The following is a 19,338-nucleotide window of genomic DNA, read 5'->3' as shown; positions in this document are numbered from 1 at the left end:
TCCCTAGCCCCTGTGGGGTGGTTTCCAGTGTTATATTCTCCAACACTTTTGACAGTGAGATTATAAAGTGAAGGCAGCAATAAGGCTTCGACCCCTTTCCATGCGGCGATCGCCCTCACCTTTGGGAATGTTTCCTGATCACAAGCCTGAAATTCCCCCATTTCTCCAATTTAATCCCATTAAACTCTCATCTCATTTTATTTCTGTTTCCTCACAGGAAGGGCCGTCCATCAGCCCCCATACATGGTGGTCAGTCAGGGACAGCCACTGACACTGAACTGCTCCCAAAAATCAACCAGTTACACCGGCATGTACTGGTACAAACAGGCTGTGGGGAAGGATGCAAGGCTGCAGCTGGTGTTGTTTTCTATAGAAAGCTTTGATGCAACTGTTGAGAAGCCATTTGAAGGTCACTTCCAGAGCAGTGGGACAAAAAACAATGTCCTGTCTCTGTCTGCAGAGAGAGCCCAGTTGCAAGACTCAGGCACATATTACTGTGCTAAGCAAGATCACACAGTGACTCAACTGCCAAAAGTGCTTAGCATAAACCTCCCTGCAAAGGGAAAGGACTTCCCTTCCCCCACACCCGTGTACAGCCCTGCCTCCTGCATAAGATGCACTCCATCTTGCTCTAACACCTCCCACCCCTGTTCCTATGTATCCTCCTCTCCCTTTCCTATCTTCTCTTCTGCCTCTCTTCTCCTCTTTTTCTGAACCTTTCCTTTTTCCTTCTCCTCTCCTACTAAGGCTATGTCTACGCTATAGCTTATGTCAGTGTAACTTATGTCTCTCAAGGGGCTGAGTAAATCACCTCCCTGAGCAACATAAGTTAAATTGCCGTAAATGCTGGCATGGACAACTGCTTTCTGAGACTAGAGCAGTTAAGCTGACAGGAGAGCTCTCTCCTGGTGGGCTTAGAAAGGCTACATTAAAGAGTTTACAGTGGCACAGGTGCACCGGTGAAGCTGGGCCACTGTAGACTCTCTAGTGTAGCCGTGGATGACAAAGTTGGGGATTTTTGTAGTGTTTTACATGAACAGTGTGTGTGTTGTGCATGTTTAACAAAGTGGTGGGAGAGGGTTTGTTGTTGCAGAGGACCAGCTGTGACCTCGCATTGCAGCCAGGACCCACGGACGATGGCCTGGAGATGGGGTACCCTAAAAACTGGTGACCTGGTGACTAAGAGGCTCACCCCAGCTTGGCAGTCAGCTGGTTCTGGCCAATGGGAGCACAATGGGCTGAGGAGAGAGGATCCTGGTGACCTGACCAACCAGTTCGAGCAAGAGGGGAACAAACAATGAAAGAGAGAGGGCCCCAGAAACCGTTTACCTGGGACGGAAGACAAACAGGGGAGGAGCTGTTGGGGCCAGTAATATCGGATGCCCAGCCAGAAAGCGCAGGGTCCTTGGACTGGAGAGAGAGAGCAGGCAGAGCCCACCTGGATGAGGGGAGACTTAGATGTACTGTGCTGAGGGAGGCCAGCCCTGCGGGACCTGAGAGTTTCCTGTGCTGTGTTCAGATGCTCAATAAATCCTGAGAGTCATACCGGTCTAGAGAACAGGGTTGCATTGTTCCCTCTGGGAGTGGAGGCTCCAGGGGTCCAGAGTGAGTGGACTCCCTGAGGTGGCCCATGGTGAGAGACAGGCGTGCTAAGGCTCAGAGAGGTACAGTTCCAGGAGGTGGAGGGGCTTAACCCCAAAGAGAGAGTGGACCCCCAAGAAGAGATGTCACACTGAAGGGGGTTCCCCGCAGGGACTGTCTGGGGCCAAAAGTGGGCACAACATGTGAGTCCATAACCCCGTGCCCTAAATCTTTTTCTGTTCTTCCGGTCCTCACTCCTTCTCTCTCTTCACCCTCCCGGTGTTCTTTTCTCCTTCTTGTCTCTATCCCATACCCTCACTTTTCATTTCTTTTTCTTTCCCCCTTTACTCTCTTCTTCTCTCACACCTTCCCTTCTCCATTCTCCCTGTCACCTCATTTACTCCTCCCTCTCTTTCTCCTCCCTTCAATGGAATGAAATTGGGCAATGGGAACCATTTCAAGCTGGATGTAGGAGACATTTCCATTCCTCTGTGCTCTTCTGCCTTATCCCCTTCCGTTCCCTCACCTCACTTCCCCTCTTTTATCCCATTCCTCACTTCCCTTCCTTATTTCTACACCTCTCCTCTCTTATTCACCAGAATCTCTCCCCCTTTACAAATTAAGGGCCTGGTCTCAAGGCTGTTTCCCGGTGACATCTGTGAACCCCAAAGTCAGTTTTTCCCTGAAGTACAACATTTCCAGCCCCAGGGACAGCACCACTGACTTCTGCCTTGTAGGTGGCCATAGTGCAGGAGACAACAGGGCCACAATATGACCCCTGGCCTGCCAGCCCGCTTGCTCAGAGACTCCTGCTTTCAATCCTCTCTCTCTTCATTATGGCCAATACTGAGCTGGGAACAAATATTTCAGATTAGAAAGCAGCATAATTTTCTAACAATGAGCTTGTTAGACTGTTGGATTGTGCCATTCCACCTTCAACAGCCAGCAGAGGTAGCTAGTACATGCCTTAGCAGCTCTGACATATTCCTCCCGGCAGGGAGCAGTGGTGTATAGACACACAAGCCAGGCCATGACCAGATGGGTTCTGCAGGGTTCAGTAATAAAAATAACCCCCCGTACTCTCTGCTGATACTGTTGGGCTTATGGGGATCAAGAATAGGACAGACGCTTTCACCCCGGGGCACAGGTTTGATTTCACACAGGCTGGGAGTTACTGACTCTGGGGGCTATTCAGGGCCTTGGTCAGATTCCATGTGCAAGGCCCTGGGGGCCGCGTGCCAGGGAACTCTGTGTTTTACTATAAATCCACCTCTGCTCCTGAGGTCTCTTCCAACCCTAATTTTCTGTGATTCCATGATTCTATGAAGTGCTCAGGTGACTTGGGGATGAATGTGCACAAACATCACGGCTGTGTACCACGTCTGAGAGAGCTGCCCAGACAGTGTTATTTCTGCTGTAACAGTAGGTCCATGTGAGCTCAGGAATGGTGTCTTTCCATTGGGGCACATGGTGCTGGAAAAACAATGACCAGTTACAGAGAATCAAAAACCCTGCAACCTTAGGCCACAGGTGTGTGGAGCAGCAGCTATAGTTGTGACAGGGTATGGGGTGTGGTTGGAGAATTCAAAGAGTCACCTTCACATAGCAATGCAGTATGTCATATTGCTGTGATCAGAGAGCTGACTGCTCCATCTAAGAGCAGGCCCTGGTCTGTGCTGTCAGGTGAAGGTAAAGTTGTAAGTGAAGGAACATATTTGTTAAGCACAGGTTTTTCTCGTGTTCATGTGGAGAACAACACAATTGGTTCCAGTCCAGTCTGGCAGACAGTAAAGCCATTCCTATCTGTTGACGTTTCAGTACCTGTGTGAAATGAATGGGCTGAACTCAGTGGCACAAAAAGTGATGACCACACACGTTTGTGTGTACAGTGGGAGTATCGAGAGGAGAGTGTTACTCTGAAGAGGAGAGAAAAAACTGAATCTAAGTATCTCACTGTTTGGTTCTAATGATGCCTCTTTTCTCCAGCTTTCAGTTCAATCACTGAATTGAAAAAAAAAAAAGACACAAAATGCACCTATCTTTCACCTTTCACCAAGGGTGGCCCTGAGGAAATATCCTTGATGGAAACATCCTACAGCTCTGAGTGGGTCAGTATCATGCAGCTCAGGCTGGAGATAAAGTAATATCCCACACACAGCTGCACAAGGGCCATATCTGCTGCTAAGTACAATTTTCTCTCTGTTCAATAACTCCCTTCCAGCTCAACTGTTGTGCCATTTAATATCCTCATTCTGCCTAGCCCCCCTCAGTACAACATTCTCTCTCATTCTTTTTTCCTCCTTCTAGCCAGGTGGTTTTCTTTCTTCTCTCTCTCTCTCTCATATCATTTCCTGTCTCACATGTCTCTGCTCCCTGGTTGGCCAGTGGCTGGAAGTTCTGACTCAGGCTCATGCTGTGTGTGTCTATGCAGCTGTCTCGGAAAGATGGCCAGCCAGATGAGCAGGTACACAGTGGTTCCCCATTTGCTCTTTATTGTTGGCCTGTCTCCCTTGGGTAAGTGAAATCTTTTAAATTAAGCAAAATCACGTGAGTGAGTCTATGGATCTGTTCATTTTTAGAGACAGTAGAGATGGGACAGACCATCTTTCCCATTTCCCCCATCCCTAGCCCTTGTGGGGTGGTTTCCAGTGTTATATTCTCCAACACTTTCAACAGTGAGATTATAAAGTGAAGGCAGCAATAAGGCTTCCATCCCTTTCCATGTGGCAATTGCCCTCACCTTTGGGAATGTTTCCTGATCACAAGCTTGAAATTCCCCATTTCTCCAATTTAATCCCATTAAACCCTCATCTCATTTAATTTCTGTTTCCTCACAGGATGGGCTGTCCATCAGCCCCCATACATGGTGGTCAGTCAGGGACAGCCACTGACACTGAACTGCTCCCAAAAATCAACCAGTTTCAACTACATGTACTGGTACAAACAGGCTGTGGGGAAGGATGCAAGGCTGCAGCTGGTGCTGTTTTCTATAGAAGACTCTGGTGGAACAGTTGAGAAGCCATTTGAAAGTCACTTCCAGAGCAGTGGAACAAAAAACTATGTCCTGTCTCTGTCTGCAGAGAGAGCCCAGTTGCAAGACTCAGGCACATATTACTGTGCTAAGCAAGATCACACAGTGACTCAACTGCCAAAAGTGCTTAGCATAAACCTCCCTGCAAAGGGAAAGGACATCCCTTCCCCCACACCCGTGTACAGCCCTGCCTCCTGCATAAGATGCACTCCATCTTGCTCTAACACCTCCCACCCCTGTTTCCATGTATCCTCCTCTCCCTTCCGTAACTTCTCTTCTGCCTCTCTTCTCCTCTTTTTCCGAACCTTTCCTTTTTCCTTCTTCTCTCCTACTAAGGCTATGTCTACACTATAGCTTATGTCAGCGTAACTTATGTCTCTCAGGGGGCTGAGTAAATCACCTCCCTGAGCAACATAAGTTACACTGCCATCAGTGCCGGTGTGGACGACTGCTTTCTGAGACTAGAGCAGTTAAGCTGAAGGAAGAGCTCTCTCCTGGTGGGCTAAGAGAGGCAACATTAGAGAGTTTAGAATGGCACAGGTGCATAGGTGCAGCTGGGCCACTGTAAACTCTCTAGTGTAGCCGTGGATGACGAAGTTGGGGATTTTTGTAGGGTTTTACAGGAATAGTGTGTGCGTGCCTCAGTTTCCCTGTGTGCTGCATGTTTAACAAAGTGGTGGGAGAGGGTTTGTTGTTGCAGAGGACCAGCTGTGAGCTTGCCTAGCATCCGGGACCCCGGACAACAGCCTGGAGATGGGGTAAACTAAAAACTGGTGACCTGGTGACTAAGAGGCTCACCCCAGTTTGGCCGTCAGCTGGTTTTGGCCAATGGGAGAACAATAGGCTGAGGAGAGAGGACCCTGGTGACCTGACCAAACAGTTCCAGCCAGAGGGGAACAAAGGATGAAAGAGAAGGGCCCCAGCGACCTGTTTACCTGGGATGGAAGACAAACAATGGGGAGGAGCTGTTCCGGCCGGTGATATCAGATGCCTAGCTACAAAGCGCTGGGTCCCTGCACTGGAGAGACAGATCAGGGAGAGACTACCTGGATGCAGGGGAGACTTAGATGTACTGTGCTGAGGGAGGCCAGGCCTGAGGGACCTGAGAATTTCCTGTCCTGTGTTCAGATGCTCAGTAAATCCTCCTGTTTTATGCTGGCTGAGAATCGCAGCGGTCTAGAGAACAGGGTTGCACTGTTCCCTCTGGGAGTGGAGGCCCCAGAGGTCTAGAGCGAGTGAACTCCCTGAGGGGGCCCATGGTGAGAGACAGGCGTGCTAAGGCTCAGAGAGGTACGGTTCCAGGAGGTGGAGGAGCTAAACCGCAGAGAGAGAGTGGACCCCCGAGAAGGGCTGTCACACTGAAGTGGGTTCCCCCCAGGGACTGTCCAGGGCCAAGAGTGGGCACGACCTGTGAGTCCGTAACACTGTGCCCTAAATCTTTTCCCCTTCTTCCGGTCCTCACTACTTCTTCTCTCTCTTCACCCTCCCGGTGTTCTTTTTTCCTTATTGTCTCTATCCCATAAACTCACTTTTTATTACTTTCTCTCCCGCCCTTTTCTCTACTCTCACACCTTCCATTCCCCATTCTCCCTGTCCCCTCATTCACTCCTCCCTCTCTTTCTCCTCCCTTCAGTGGAATAAAATTGGGCAATGGGAGCCATTTCAAGCTGGATGTAGGAGACCTTTCCATCCCTCTGTGCTCTTCTGCCTTCTCCCCTCCATTCCCTCACCTCACTTCCCCTCTTTTATCCCATTCTTCACTTACCCTCCTAATTTCTACACCTCTCCTCTCTCATTCCCCAGAATCTCTCCTGCTTTACAAATTAAGGGCCTGGTCTCAAGGGCTTGGTCCTGCTTTGAGCAGGGGGTTGGACTAGATGACCTCCTGAGGTCCCTTCCAACCCTGATATTCTATGATTCTATGATTCTAAGGCTGTTTCCCCGTGACATCTGTGAACCCCAAAATTAGTTTTTCCCTGGAGTACAACAATTCCAGCCCCAGGGAAAGCACCACTGGCTTCTGCCTTGTAGGTGCCATAGTGCAGGAGACAACAGGGCCACAATATGACCCCTGGCCTGCCAGCCCGCTTGCTCAGAGACTCCTGCTTTCAATCCTCTCTCTCTTCATTATGGCCAATATTGAGCTGGGGACAAATATTTCAGATTAAAAAGCAGCATAATTGTCTAACAAAGAGCTTGTTAGACTGTTGGATTGTGCCATTCCACCTTCAACAGCCAGCAGAGGTAGCTAGTACATGCCTTAGCAGCTCTGACATATTCCTCCCGGCAGGGGGCAGTGGTGTATAGACACACAAGCCAGGCCACGACCAGATGGGTTCTGCAGGGTTCAGTAATAAAAATAACCCCCCGTACTCTCTGCTGATACTGTTGGGCCTATGGGGATCAAGAATAGGACAGGCGCTTTCACCCCGGGGCACAGGTTTGATTTCACACAGGCTGGGAGTTACTGACTCTGGGGGCTATTCAGGGCCTTGGTCAGATTCCATGTGCAAGGCCCTGGGGGCCGCGTGCCAGGGAACTCTGTGTTTTACTATAAATCCACCTCTGCTCCTGAGGTCTCTTCCAACCCTAATTTTCTGTGATTCCATGATTCTATGAAGTGCTCAGGTGACTTGGGGATGAATGTGCACAAACATCACGGCTGTGTACCACGTCTGAGAGAGCTGCCCAGACAGTGTTATTTCTGCTGTAACAGTAGGTCCATGTGAGCTCAGGAATGGTGTCTTTCCATTGGGGCACATGGTGCTGGAAAAACAATGACCAGTTACAGAGAATCAAAAACCCTGCAACCTTAGGCCACAGGTGTGTGGAGCAGCAGCTATAGTTGTGACAGGGTATGGGGTGTGGTTGGAGAATTCAAAGAGTCACCTTCACATAGCAATGCAGTATGTCATATTGCTGTGATCAGAGAGCTGACTGCTCCATCTAAGAGCAGGCCCTGGTCTGTGCTGTCAGGTGAAGGTAAAGTTGTAAGTGAAGGAACATATTTGTTAAGCACAGGTTTTTCTCGTGTTCATGTGGAGAACAACACAATTGGTTCCAGTCCAGTCTGGCAGACAGTAAAGCCATTCCTATCTGTTGACGTTTCAGTACCTGTGTGAAATGAATGGGCTGAACTCAGTGGCACAAAAAGTGATGACCACACACGTTTGTGTGTACAGTGGGAGTATCGAGAGGAGAGTGTTACTCTGAAGAGGAGAGAAAAAACTGAATCTAAGTATCTCACTGTTTGGTTCTAATGATGCCTCTTTTCTCCAGCTTTCAGTTCAATCACTGAATTGAAAAAAAAAAAAGACACAAAATGCACCTATCTTTCACCTTTCACCAAGGGTGGCCCTGAGGAAATATCCTTGATGGAAACATCCTACAGCTCTGAGTGGGTCAGTATCATGCAGCTCAGGCTGGAGATAAAGTAATATCCCACACACAGCTGCACAAGGGCCATATCTGCTGCTAAGTACAATTTTCTCTCTGTTCAATAACTCCCTTCCAGCTCAACTGTTGTGCCATTTAATATCCTCATTCTGCCTTGCCCCCCTCAGTACAACATTCTCTCATTCCTTTTTCCTCCTTCTAGCCAGGTGTTTTTTTCTTCTTCTCTCTCTCTCTCTCTCTCTCTCTGTCATACCATTTCCTGTCTCACACGTGTCTGCTCCCTGGTTGGCCAGTGGCTGGAAGTTCTGACTCAGGCTCAGGCTGTGTGTCTACGCAGCTGTCTCGGACAGATCCCCAGCCAGATGAGCAGGTACCCAATGGCTCTCCATTTGCTCTTTATTGTTGGCCTGTCTCCCTTGGGTAAGTGAAATCTTTTAAATTAAGCAAAAGCACATGAATGAGTCTATGGATCTGTTCATTTTTAGAGACAGTAGAGATGGGACAGACCATCTTTCCCATTTCCCCCATCCCTAGCCCTTGTGGGGTGGTTTCCAGTGTTATATTCTCCAACACTTTCGACAGTGAGATTATAAAATGAAGGCAGCAATAAGGCTTCCATCCCTTTCCATGCGGCGATCGCCCTCACCTTTGGGAATGTTTCCTGATCACGAGCCTGAAATTCCCCCATTTCTCCAATTTAATCCCATTAAACCCTCATCTCATTTAATTTCTGTTTCCTCACAGGATGGGCCGTCCATCAGCCCCCATACATGGTGGTCAGTCAGGGACAGCCACTGACACTGAACTGCTCCCAAAAATCAACCAGTTACACCAACATGTACTGGTACAAACAGACCGTGGGGAAGGACGCAAGGCTACAGCTGGTGTTGTTTTCTATGGAAGGCTTTGGTGGAACTGTTGAGAAGCCATTTGAAGGTCACTTCAAGAGCAATGGGACAAAAAACAATGTCCTGTCTCTGTCTGCAGAGAGAGCCCAGTTGCAAGACTCAGGCACATATTACTGTGCTAAGCAAGATCACACAGTGACTCAACTGCCAAAAGTGCTTAGCATAAACCTCCCTGCAAAGGGAAAGGACTTCCCTTCCCCCACACCCGTGTACAGCCCTGCCTCCTGCATAAGATGCACTCCATCTTGCTCTAACACCTCCCACCCCTGTTCCCATGTATCCTCCTCTCCCTTCCGTAACTTCTCTTCTGCCTCTCTTCTCCTCTTTTTCCGAACCTTTCCTTTTTCCTTCTTCTCTCCTACTAAGGCTATGTCTACACTATAGCTTATGTCAGCGTAACTTATGTCTCTCAGGGGGCTGAGTAAATCACCTCCCTGAGCAACATAAGTTACACTGCCATCAGTGCCGGTGTGGACGACTGCTTTCTGAGACTAGAGCAGTTAAGCTGAAGGAAGAGCTCTCTCCTGGTGGGCTTAGAGAGGCTACATTAGAGACCTTACAGTGGAACAGATGAATCTGTGCAACTGTGCTGCTGAAAGCTCTGTAGTGTAGCTGTGTGTGACAAAGTTGTGGATCTTTGTAGTGTTTTACATAAATAGCATGTGCGTGCCTCAGTTTCCCTGCGTGCTGCATGTTTTACAAAGTGGTGGGAGAGGGTTTGTTGTTGCAGAGGACCAGCTGTGACCTCGCCTAGCAGCCGAGACCCACAGACAATGGCCTGGAGATGGGGTAAACTAGAAACTGGTGACCTGGTGACTAAGAGGTCCTCTCCAGCTTGGCCATCAGCTGGTTCTGGCCAGTGGGAGGAAAATGGGCTGAGGAGAGAGAACCCCGGTGACCTGACCAACCAGTTCCAGCCAGAGGATAACAAAGGACTGATTGGAGAGGGCCCGAGCCATCTGTTTACCTGGGACGGAAGACAAAGGAGAGGGGAGGAGCTGTTGGGGGGAGTATGATCAGCTGGAAAGAGCAGGGTCCCCGGAATGGAGAGAGAGGGAGCAGGAAGAGCCCACCTGGATGCAGGGGAGACTTAGATGTACTGTGCTGAGGGAGGCCAGGCCTGAGGGAACTGAGAATTTCTGTGCTGTGTTCAGATGTTCAATAAACCGTCCTGTTTTACGCTGGCTAGAGTTGCTCTGGTTTAGAGAACAGGGTTCCATTATTCCCTCAGGGAGTGGAGAGCCCGGGGGTCTAGAGCGAGCGAACTCCCTGAGGGGGCACATGGCGAGAGAGAGGCATGCTAAGGCTCAGAGAGGTGCGGTTTCAGGAGGTGGAGGGGCTTAACCCCCAAGGGAGAGTGCACCCCCTAGAAGGGCTCTCACAATGAAGGGGGTTCCCCCCAGGGACCGTATGGGGCCAAGAGTGGGAACAACCTGTGAGTCCGTGACACCGTGCCCTAAATCTTCTTTTGTTCTTCCGGTCCTCTCTCCTTCTCTCTCTTCACCCTCCCGGTGTTCTTTTCTCCTTCTTGTCTCTATCCCATAACCTCACTTTTCATTTCTTTCTCTTTCTCCCTTTTTCACTCCTCTTCTCTCACACCTTCCCTTCCCCATTCTCCCTGTCCCCTCATTCCTCCTCCCTCTCTTTCTCCTCCCTTCAGTGGAATAAAATTGGGCAATGGGAGCCATTTCAAGCTGGATGTAGGAGACCTTTCCATCCCTCTGTGCTCTTCTGCCTTCTCCCCTCCATTCCCTCACCTCACTTCCCCTCTTTTATCCCATTCCTCACTTCCCCTCCTGATTTCTACACCTCTCCTCTCTCATTCCCCAGAATCTCTCCCCCTTTACAAATTAAGGGCCTGGTCTCAAGGCTGTTTCCCGGCAACATCTGTGAACCCCAAAGTTAATTTTTCCCTGGAGTACAACAATCCCAGCCCCAGGGACAGCACCACTGACTTCTGCCTTGCAGTGAGCCATAGTGCAGGAGACAACAGGGCCACAATATGACCCCTGGCCTGCCAGCCCGCTTTGTCAGAGACTCCTCCTTTCAATCCTCTCTCTCTTCATTATGGCCAATACTGAGCTGGGGACATGTATTTCAGATTAGAAAGCAGCATAATTTTCTAACTATGACTTGTTAGACTGTTGGATTGTGCCACTCCACCATTAACAGCCAGCAGAGGAAGCTAGTACATGCTTTAGCAGCTCTGACATACTCCTCCCAGCAGGGGGCAGTGGTGTATAGACTCAAAAGCCAGGCCATGACCAGATGGATTCTGCAGGGTTCAGTGACAACAATAACCCCCCGTACTCTCTGCTGATACTGTACAGCTTATGGGAACCAAGAATAGGACATGCAGCCTTTCACCCCAGTTTATAGGACTGATTTCACCCAGGCTGGGAGTTACTGACTCTGAGGCTATTCTGGACTTTGGTCATATCCCATGTGTTGGTTTCTGAGTGCAGTGCAATGAATCACTCTCTAAAAAATTGTGTTATTTCTGATCCAGGCTTGGTGATGGACACAAAGAGCCCTAGAAACAGAGACACACAAGGCACTCTGCTTTCACTTGACTGGCTGTACTTCTGTAGACTTGATTTGACTTCAATGGGGTTACTCCTCACTTACATTGGGGACAGTGAGAACAGAATAAGACCTAAAGAGAGAGAAAACCAGAAACATGCAGAGAGAGACACAAATGGAAATGCAAATGGGTGGGGCTGGAGGATTTGTAGCCCTTTTGGCAGCTGGAGATCACTTGTAGAGTGTATTAGCCCATCCCTTTCACTCTCCCTAAGGGACAGACAGATGGTAACTCACATCATAGAGAAAACAGAACTAGGAGACACTACTGCAGGGATGTGGAGACATCTCCTCCCTGTACTGCTCATCTGGGTCCCAGGTATGGGCCGAGAAACACAAGGAATGGGGTTAAGGTAAAGAGGGGCAGAGTCCCATGTCTAGGGGACACACTCTCTTCTCTGAGACTGAGGGTGGAGGGGATGTCTGCTCCCCACATTTTATCTGCTCTAAGACCCTGGGAGGAATAGAGAGCATAACTAAGGAGTGGGGGAACTAAAGCAAGTTGGGACACCCTTAGCATAGCTCCTACTGATTCAGTGTATGAGAGCCTGAATTCCCAGACAGGACTGGCTCAAGGCAGATCCATTTGTTTGCTCACAGAAGTCACTGTTTTTATTTCCTTCCCATTTTCTCTGCTCGTCATTCCCTCTGGGTTTCCCTTCATTCTTTTCTCACTTGTTCTCTCTCTCTCTTTCTCTCCTCTCATTCTCTGCATGGTTCTGTCACGTAGTTTCCCATTTCCTTCCAGGTGTGGGTTCAGCGTATGTGGAGCAGCTGCCCTTCCTTACTGGGAGCCAAGGACACTCCCTAGTTCTGCAGTGTACACTCAAACAGTCCAGAAGGAGTGTAAGGATCATCAGGAACCGCCACACCAGATCAGTGACCATGTTGCACACTTGAGATGTAATTGGCTCTATTAATAGCAATGGGAGTTTTGCCCTAATGGGACCAGGATTTCACTGTTGGTCTCTTGAAATTGGACATTGATCATTATTGAGAACACTTTTCTGTCTTCCTTAACATTTTCTTCCATTTCTTTCTGATTCTCTCTCACTAGTTCCTTTGCTCCATCTCTCTCACTTTCCATTTATTTCTCTTCATTTTTTCTTTTTCTTTAAATTCAACCCTCAAATCCAGTTGCTGACCCGAGCTCTCACCCTGTGGTTTGGTCTCACTGTGTCTCTTGGGACTGTTCTGACCTGAATGTAATGCCTTATTCACATGATTGCTGAGCTATGGATGTCTAAGTAGGGGAATATGGAGTAAGAGCAGGGAGGTGGTATTAGCAATGCTGTATACAGAGATGAGACCATTAGTGGAATTACCTGCTTAATCTGGTGCCCACAATTCAACAAGTATGATGATAAATTGGTGAGGGTTCAGAGAAGAGCCATGAGAATGATTAAAGAATTAGAAAACCTGCTTTATAATGATAGGCCCAAGTAGCTCAATGTTAACAAAAGAAGGTTAAGTGGTGAATTGATTATATTCTATAAGTACCTATAATGGGGAAAATATTTGATAATGATTGTGACGGTGTCCCCCTAATGCCTTATGGAAATATGCTTATGAATATATATGACATAACTGGAATATATTTTATGCTACATGCACAATGTAACATATCTATGTAAAGGTTATGATCTACTGAAGCTATTAATCCTATTTGTATCCATGTATCATTTTGTATTCGAAATTAGGAATATTGGCTGTGTACTGGCTTGATTTTTAAGTAACCTTTGTGAAGCATTTGGTCAGTTTCTTGAGAAAGGAATGTTCAAATTAAGTGCCCAATCAAGAAGCACTTAATGAATAGTGGATCTTGGAATGCTCCAATCCACATAAGAAGTCTACCTGAGGATGTTCAAGAAAGCATGTGAACCATGGCTGCTACCTGTAAGTTCTGAGTCATGAATGGACATGTGACTTGCCCAGGTGACTCCAAAAGTCTATCTTGTAGCTGGACTTCTACACAGGGGGAGGGAGGGGTATCAACCCACAAGAGAAAGTCTATTTAAACCCTGGGGAGACACCTCCATTTTGTTTTCAGCCGGCTCAATAGATAGCCTCTCCACCCCCAAGGATACCTGAGAGAAACTGAAACAAAGGACAGTAACTACAAGGGGTGTGAGTGATTGCTGGACCCAGACTAGAAGGAGACTAGTCTGTAAAAGGAAGCTTACTGGAATTTCTCTAAGAGTGAGGTTTCTATCTGTATTCAGTTCTCTTAGACATAGACTTGCAGGTTCTATTTTGTTTTGCTTGGTAATTCACTTTGTTCTGTCTGTTACTACTTGGAACCACTTAAATCCTACCTTCTGTATTTAATAACATCACTTTTTACTTATTAATTAATGGGAGTATCTATTAATACATGGGGGAGGGGCAAACAACTGTGCATATCTCTCTATCAACGTTATAGAGGGCGAACAATTTATGAGTTCACCCTGTATAAGCTTTATACAGGATAAAACAGATTTATTTGGGGTTTGGACCCCATTGGGAGTTGGGCATCTGAGTGTTAAACACAGGAACACCTCTTAAATTGCTTTCAGTTAAGTCTGCAGCTTTGAGGCACGTGGTTCAGACCCTGGGTCTGTGTTGGAGCAGACTGGCGTGTCTGGCTCAGCAAGACAGGGTGCTGGAGTCCCAAGCTGGCAGGGAAAGCAGGGGCAGAAGTAGTTTTGGTACATCAGTTGGCAGCCCCAAAGGGGTTTCAGTGATCCAACCTGTAACAATGGTCTCTTCAATCTAGCAGAGATAGGCATAACCTGATCCAGTGGCTGGAAGTTGAAGTTACATAAACTCTGACTGGAATTAAGGCATACTTTTTTAACAGTGAAAGTAATTAACCCTTGGAACAATTTACCAGGGGTCATGGTGGATTCTTCAGTGCAGCACTGCAAGACAAGATAGACTGGACAAGGTGCATTGGTGTACTGTGTTCACATGAAATTCTCACTGTATTCTGGGAGACGGCATGCGCCTGAGTTCCTCAAGGTTTAGCAATTCCTTCTACTGTCCAGGGGGCAGAGCAGTTCCTCTCAGTATGGGAGTGTCACACACAAACAGCAGACACACTGAGCTAGCACATTTATCAATAGTGTTACCTCTGGCCATGCCTATTTACTACTATACTCGTCCTCTCCCCTCCCCCAGGCTCTGCAACCCCCTTCCTCCCAGACACCTCCCAGTGCAGATGCTGAAGGGGCCGTGGAGTTGCTACAGCTCCTTTCTCTGCAAATGGGGTTGTTGGCCACTGCCCTCTCAGGTGAGGCCAGGGCTCCTTGCAGTAGCCATCCTGTAGGATCAGGTTCCCTGGGGAGGTTTCTCACCTATTGGTTGTGACCCCTTTGTCTTCCAGGTGCAAAGGGCAGATTAGTGGAGCAGTCACCCCCCTCTTTCATGGTGAGCCCAGAAGTGTCTCAGTGACCTGCACCTTGAAGGACATGACCTACCTTTGGATGAGCTGGTACTGGCAAGTTGCCCATGCCCAAGCTCAGGTTGGAGATGCAGAATGTGACTCAGTCGCAGACCATCTACTGCACCTGCAGTAAGGGCACAGTGAGAGATTAGAGTGGAGATGGTGACAAAAACCTCCCCTAGTTCAGAGATGGGGGAACCACAGCCCAGCACCCAGAGTCTGAAACAAAGAGGCTGCAGGGGAACTGATTAGTTATCCAGCAGGAAGGAGATGCAATAACACCAACTGTGCAGAGACTCGTCAAGGGAGACCCTTTCTCAATGACAGGGGCACTGTTATCATTTACATCAACAGCAGCCCACTCTGAACATGCTGCTAACTCTCTCCTTTAGGTCCCCTCAGGGGTGCTGGAACAGTTTGTATAGTGGGGGTGCTGAAAGCCTCTGAACCAAACTTTAAACCCTGTATATGATGGAAACCACTTCAATTCAGGAGGTGCAGCAGCACCCACAGTTCCAGCACCTATGGTTCCCCACACACAGGACACACCTGCCCTCTGGTTATGTGTGCTCTATTCTGTTTCCCACACACTTTCATGCACAAACCGGTGTGTTACACTGACACTCTACAGATTGCTCAGTGCTCTCCACACATGAGGGGTAATATGCTCAGAGCTGTAACCTTAAACCTGCAAGCGTTTTAATTTAGAAACTGTGTTTTTTCTGGTTTCTTTTTCTTGTTCAGGGAAGAGCCAGACATACACCTGCACTCACACAGATACATACAGAGAGAGAGATAACATCACAATGAACTGCTGTAGGGAAATGTAATTTAAATAACACATATATTATCCACCCTGTTCAAACCTAAGATCTGTGGCGTGCTATGTAAATTCAAGTGTCCTCTCCTCTGATGCTGTCTTCCCCATCATCATTCCTCAGGAGGAATTCCCATTCCTGTGTTAATGTCAGGAAGCTGTCATCCAGGAGAAGGAGGCACAGACACCAGTGTCAAGGCCATTCATGAAACTGGCCAGGAAGAAAGTACAGTGAGGGTCAGTGTGAGAAACTGGTAAGTCTCTCCTGTGAAATGACACCATAGAGTTTCCCATCCAACTGAGAAGTGTATTTGCTCTTCCCTCTCACTCCCCTTGAGGCAGAGAGAGAGAAAAAACAGAGCATAGAGGAGCCAGAGAGGGGAAACCTGCCACCATGTGCGGACATCTCCTGCTCTTAGCACTGCTCCTTTGGGCCCCAGGTACTGTCTGAGTGACCATGGGGATGGGGTGGGGCAGGCAGGCCCAGAATCCCAAGCTGAGAAAGCACACTCTCATCACCGAGACTGATGTATGAGAGGATCTCTGGAGACCATGTCTCATCAGTTTTGAGTCTCTCAGATGGACAGAGACAACCAGTGAGGATCAAGGAGTTGTGGGTAAAAATGTCTCCACCTGAGATTGTTGGATCTTGAACAATTGAGTAATTCCCAGATGTAAAAAGAAAAGGAGTACTTGTGGCACCTTAAAGACTAACAGATTGAAAGACCTTCAGTGCATGTTGTGTCAGTTCAGTTAATAAGGAAGCGAGATCTCAACCCAAAATATCATCCGATGACTCCAGTGTTTTGCAGAGGGAAGGTGACTGTCCTGTTTTATTTTCTCTGTCTTTATCTCCACTTCTCAATTTTTCATTACCGCTTTCTCTCCTTTACCCTTTCCTTCTTTTTTCTTCCTTCCTTCCTGTTGCTCTCTCTCTCTCTTTCATCTCAAGTTTTGCCCTGAGTTGGCACCAACTGGTTCTTTCATGGGGTATGTCTACACTGCAAAAAAAAAAAAAAAACTCATGGCAGCAAGTCTCAGAGTTGGTGGCAACTGACTTGGGCTCATAGGGCTTGTGCTACAGGGATAAAAATAGCAGTGTAGATGTTCAGGCTCCAGCTGGATTTTGGAGTCCAGGTTCCAGCCTGAGCGGGAACATCTACATCTAGGAAGTTTTTAGCTCTATACCATTAGCCCCACAAGCCTGAGCCAGTTGAACCAGGCTCTGAGACTCACTGCCAAGGTTATTTTTTATTTATTTAGTTATTTATTTGTTGTGTAGATGTACCCATGCTGTTTCTTGTTTCCTTCCAGGTGTGGGTTCCATCTACATAGATCAGCCACTCTTCTTCACAGTGTTTCCAGGAGACTCCCCAATTTAAAAAGTCTGAATATTACCATATGTACTGGTACTGGCAGCGGGGAGGCAGGGAGCTGGAGGGGCTCTTCTACTCTGGAGGGAAGGACATGGGAACAACCTCATGCTGAAGAGGAACAACAATTGGCAGCGAACATGGACAAGCCTTTCACAGTCGGACTCAGCTGTGTATTACCGCACCTGCAGCACTGCAGTGACACAGAGCCCTGCGACAGCCAGCAGAAACCCAGGGACAAAGACAGGGGAGGAGATGGAGGGAGCTGTGCATGCTTAGGAGTCAGAAGGACACTTAGGGAGTGACTCTGGCTCTATTAATAACAATGGGAGTTAAGACATTGATTCCAATGGGGCTAGGATTTCACTGTTGGTCTCTCAAAATTGGACACATCTTTCTACTACTTGTACTTTTCTTTCTTGCTTCCCCACTTTCTCCTATTCCTTTCCTATTCTCTCTCATTCTATTTCCTTTTCTCTGTCTCCCTCCCTTTCCCTTTTTTTCTCTTCATTTTTTTCTATTCGTTTAGATTAAACACACAAATCCAATCAGTGACCCAGCCCTTGCTCCTCTGTAGTTCGGTCTGACTGTGTTTCTGGAACTGTCCTGATCTGACTCTAATGGCCTTATTCACATGATTGCTGAGCCATGGATGCCTAAGTAGGGGAATATGGGGTAGGAGCAGGGAGATAGTATATCTCTTTATATGGCATTGGATAAACCATTACTGAAATACTGAGTCTGGTTCTGGTGTCCACATTTCAAAAAAGGTGTTGGAATATAACAAAAGGTCCAGAAAAGAGCTACAAAAACAATTCAGTACTAGTGGCACCTTAGAGACTAACCAATTTATCTGAGCATAAGCTTCCGTGAGCTACAGCTCACTTCCTCACGAAAACTTATGCTCAAATAAAATGGTTAGTCTCTAAGATGCCACTAGTACGCCTTTTCTTTTTGTGAAGACAGACTAACACGGCTGCTACCCCAAAAACAATTCAGGGTCTGAAAAACCTGCCTGAAAAGACAGGCTAAGGCTTCGTCTACACTATGAGCTAGCAGTGTGATTCTCCTGCTTGGCTACTCATACTCACACTCTTTCCCATTGTACTACGGTGAGTATAAAAAGCCGTGTACCTGCGGTAGCCAGGATAGTGGAGTGGAGGCATATCTTAGCTGTACCGAGTATGGACCCATGAGGTTCAGGTGGGTTTGTACTGCCAGAACTCTGGCTACCTGTGTTACCACAGCTATACTGCTATTTACATCCATGCTAGCTTGAGGAAAGCTAGCGCAAGTATGTGCATGTGAGTGGGGGAATCACACCCCTATCTCATAATGTAGATGTAGCCTAAAGCTCGTTCTATTTAATTTATCCAAGGAAAGGTGAAGGAGTAATTTGATCACAATCAGTAAATACCTACATCAAGAGAAGATTTGAGGAATCTTTGTGAGGAATGTCAGGAATGATGTCTTCCCACTAGTGCTCAGGATGCTGGAAAAGAAGTGAACAATAACAGTCGATCAAAAACCTTTAGCACCACATTTAACGAACGCAAACCATTTTCATAGCGGAAAGCTGACCCATTCAGAAGCAAACCTGTAATGAAGGCCATCTCCAATGTTCAGACAGGTTATTCTATCAGCCAAGGGTGAGTGTGACAAATATAGGGAATCCACATGTTATATAACTGTTATGTTCATAGCCTAAACACAGAGAAATTAAATAAATACAAAAAAATATTCTTGCTGGTTGATTGGCCATAACAGTGCTTTATTTCTTAGAATTCAGAATAATAATACACAAGAACCCCAAAACAGAGAGAAAGAAAGCAGGCTGCTCCCTAAAGACCAAGAGACACAACTTCCCCTACTTTATTCTAGGCTGGCTGGCTACAGATTGATGGCTGCTAGGCCCAGATCACATGCTTCCCTACAGAGCACCGCAGCCTGCAAGCAGGACCAGGAAACCTCCCTGAAATTTAAAATGATAACTTACAACTTTAAACAGTTTAAATATACCACAATTACAGGAATCACTGATAGTCCTGTGACAGTCCCCATCAGCACCAATATCTGCTGTGGTCCCATGTACGGAGCAACTATGAACCAAGGAAAGCTGCCTGTTCCCTTTAGTATACTGGTCCTATGGGATATCATTTTCAATTCAGCCAAACCCATACCACATACTGGTGGGCCGTTACCAAACTTCTACAAGATGTTAAAAA

The 19,338-nt window shown here is 47.4% G+C and overlaps 2 long non-coding RNA genes across 4 annotated transcripts in view; one reads left to right on the top strand and one right to left on the bottom strand.

Annotated features, from left to right (window-relative positions):
* LOC142069373 (uncharacterized) overlaps window positions 1-19,338 on the bottom strand; it is a 63,563-nt gene that overhangs the window by 14,946 nt on the left and 29,279 nt on the right. For both annotated transcript variants that reach the window (XR_012665160.1, XR_012665161.1), the window contains 3 exons: window positions 18,535-18,605; window positions 15,790-16,741; window positions 14,958-15,047 (listed from right to left, as the gene is read on the bottom strand). This is a non-coding gene — a long non-coding RNA (uncharacterized LOC142069373). The remainder of the gene's footprint in view (window positions 1-14,957; window positions 15,048-15,789; window positions 16,742-18,534; window positions 18,606-19,338) is intronic.
* Window positions 9,312-18,865, top strand: LOC142069375 (uncharacterized). 2 transcript variants are annotated; one of them, XR_012665168.1, is made up of 4 exons: window positions 9,312-11,818; window positions 12,248-14,770; window positions 14,864-15,994; window positions 17,055-18,865. It is a non-coding gene; the product is annotated as an uncharacterized LOC142069375 (long non-coding RNA). The 2 variants fall into 2 exon arrangements; XR_012665164.1 differs by having other exon boundaries at window positions 12,248-15,994.

Source organism: Caretta caretta, chromosome 1, assembly GCF_965140235.1.
Source record: "Caretta caretta isolate rCarCar2 chromosome 1, rCarCar1.hap1, whole genome shotgun sequence".
In the NCBI taxonomy this organism is placed as follows: domain Eukaryota; kingdom Metazoa; phylum Chordata; order Testudines; family Cheloniidae; genus Caretta; species Caretta caretta.
This window is presented reverse-complemented; position numbering and strand designations above follow the sequence as displayed.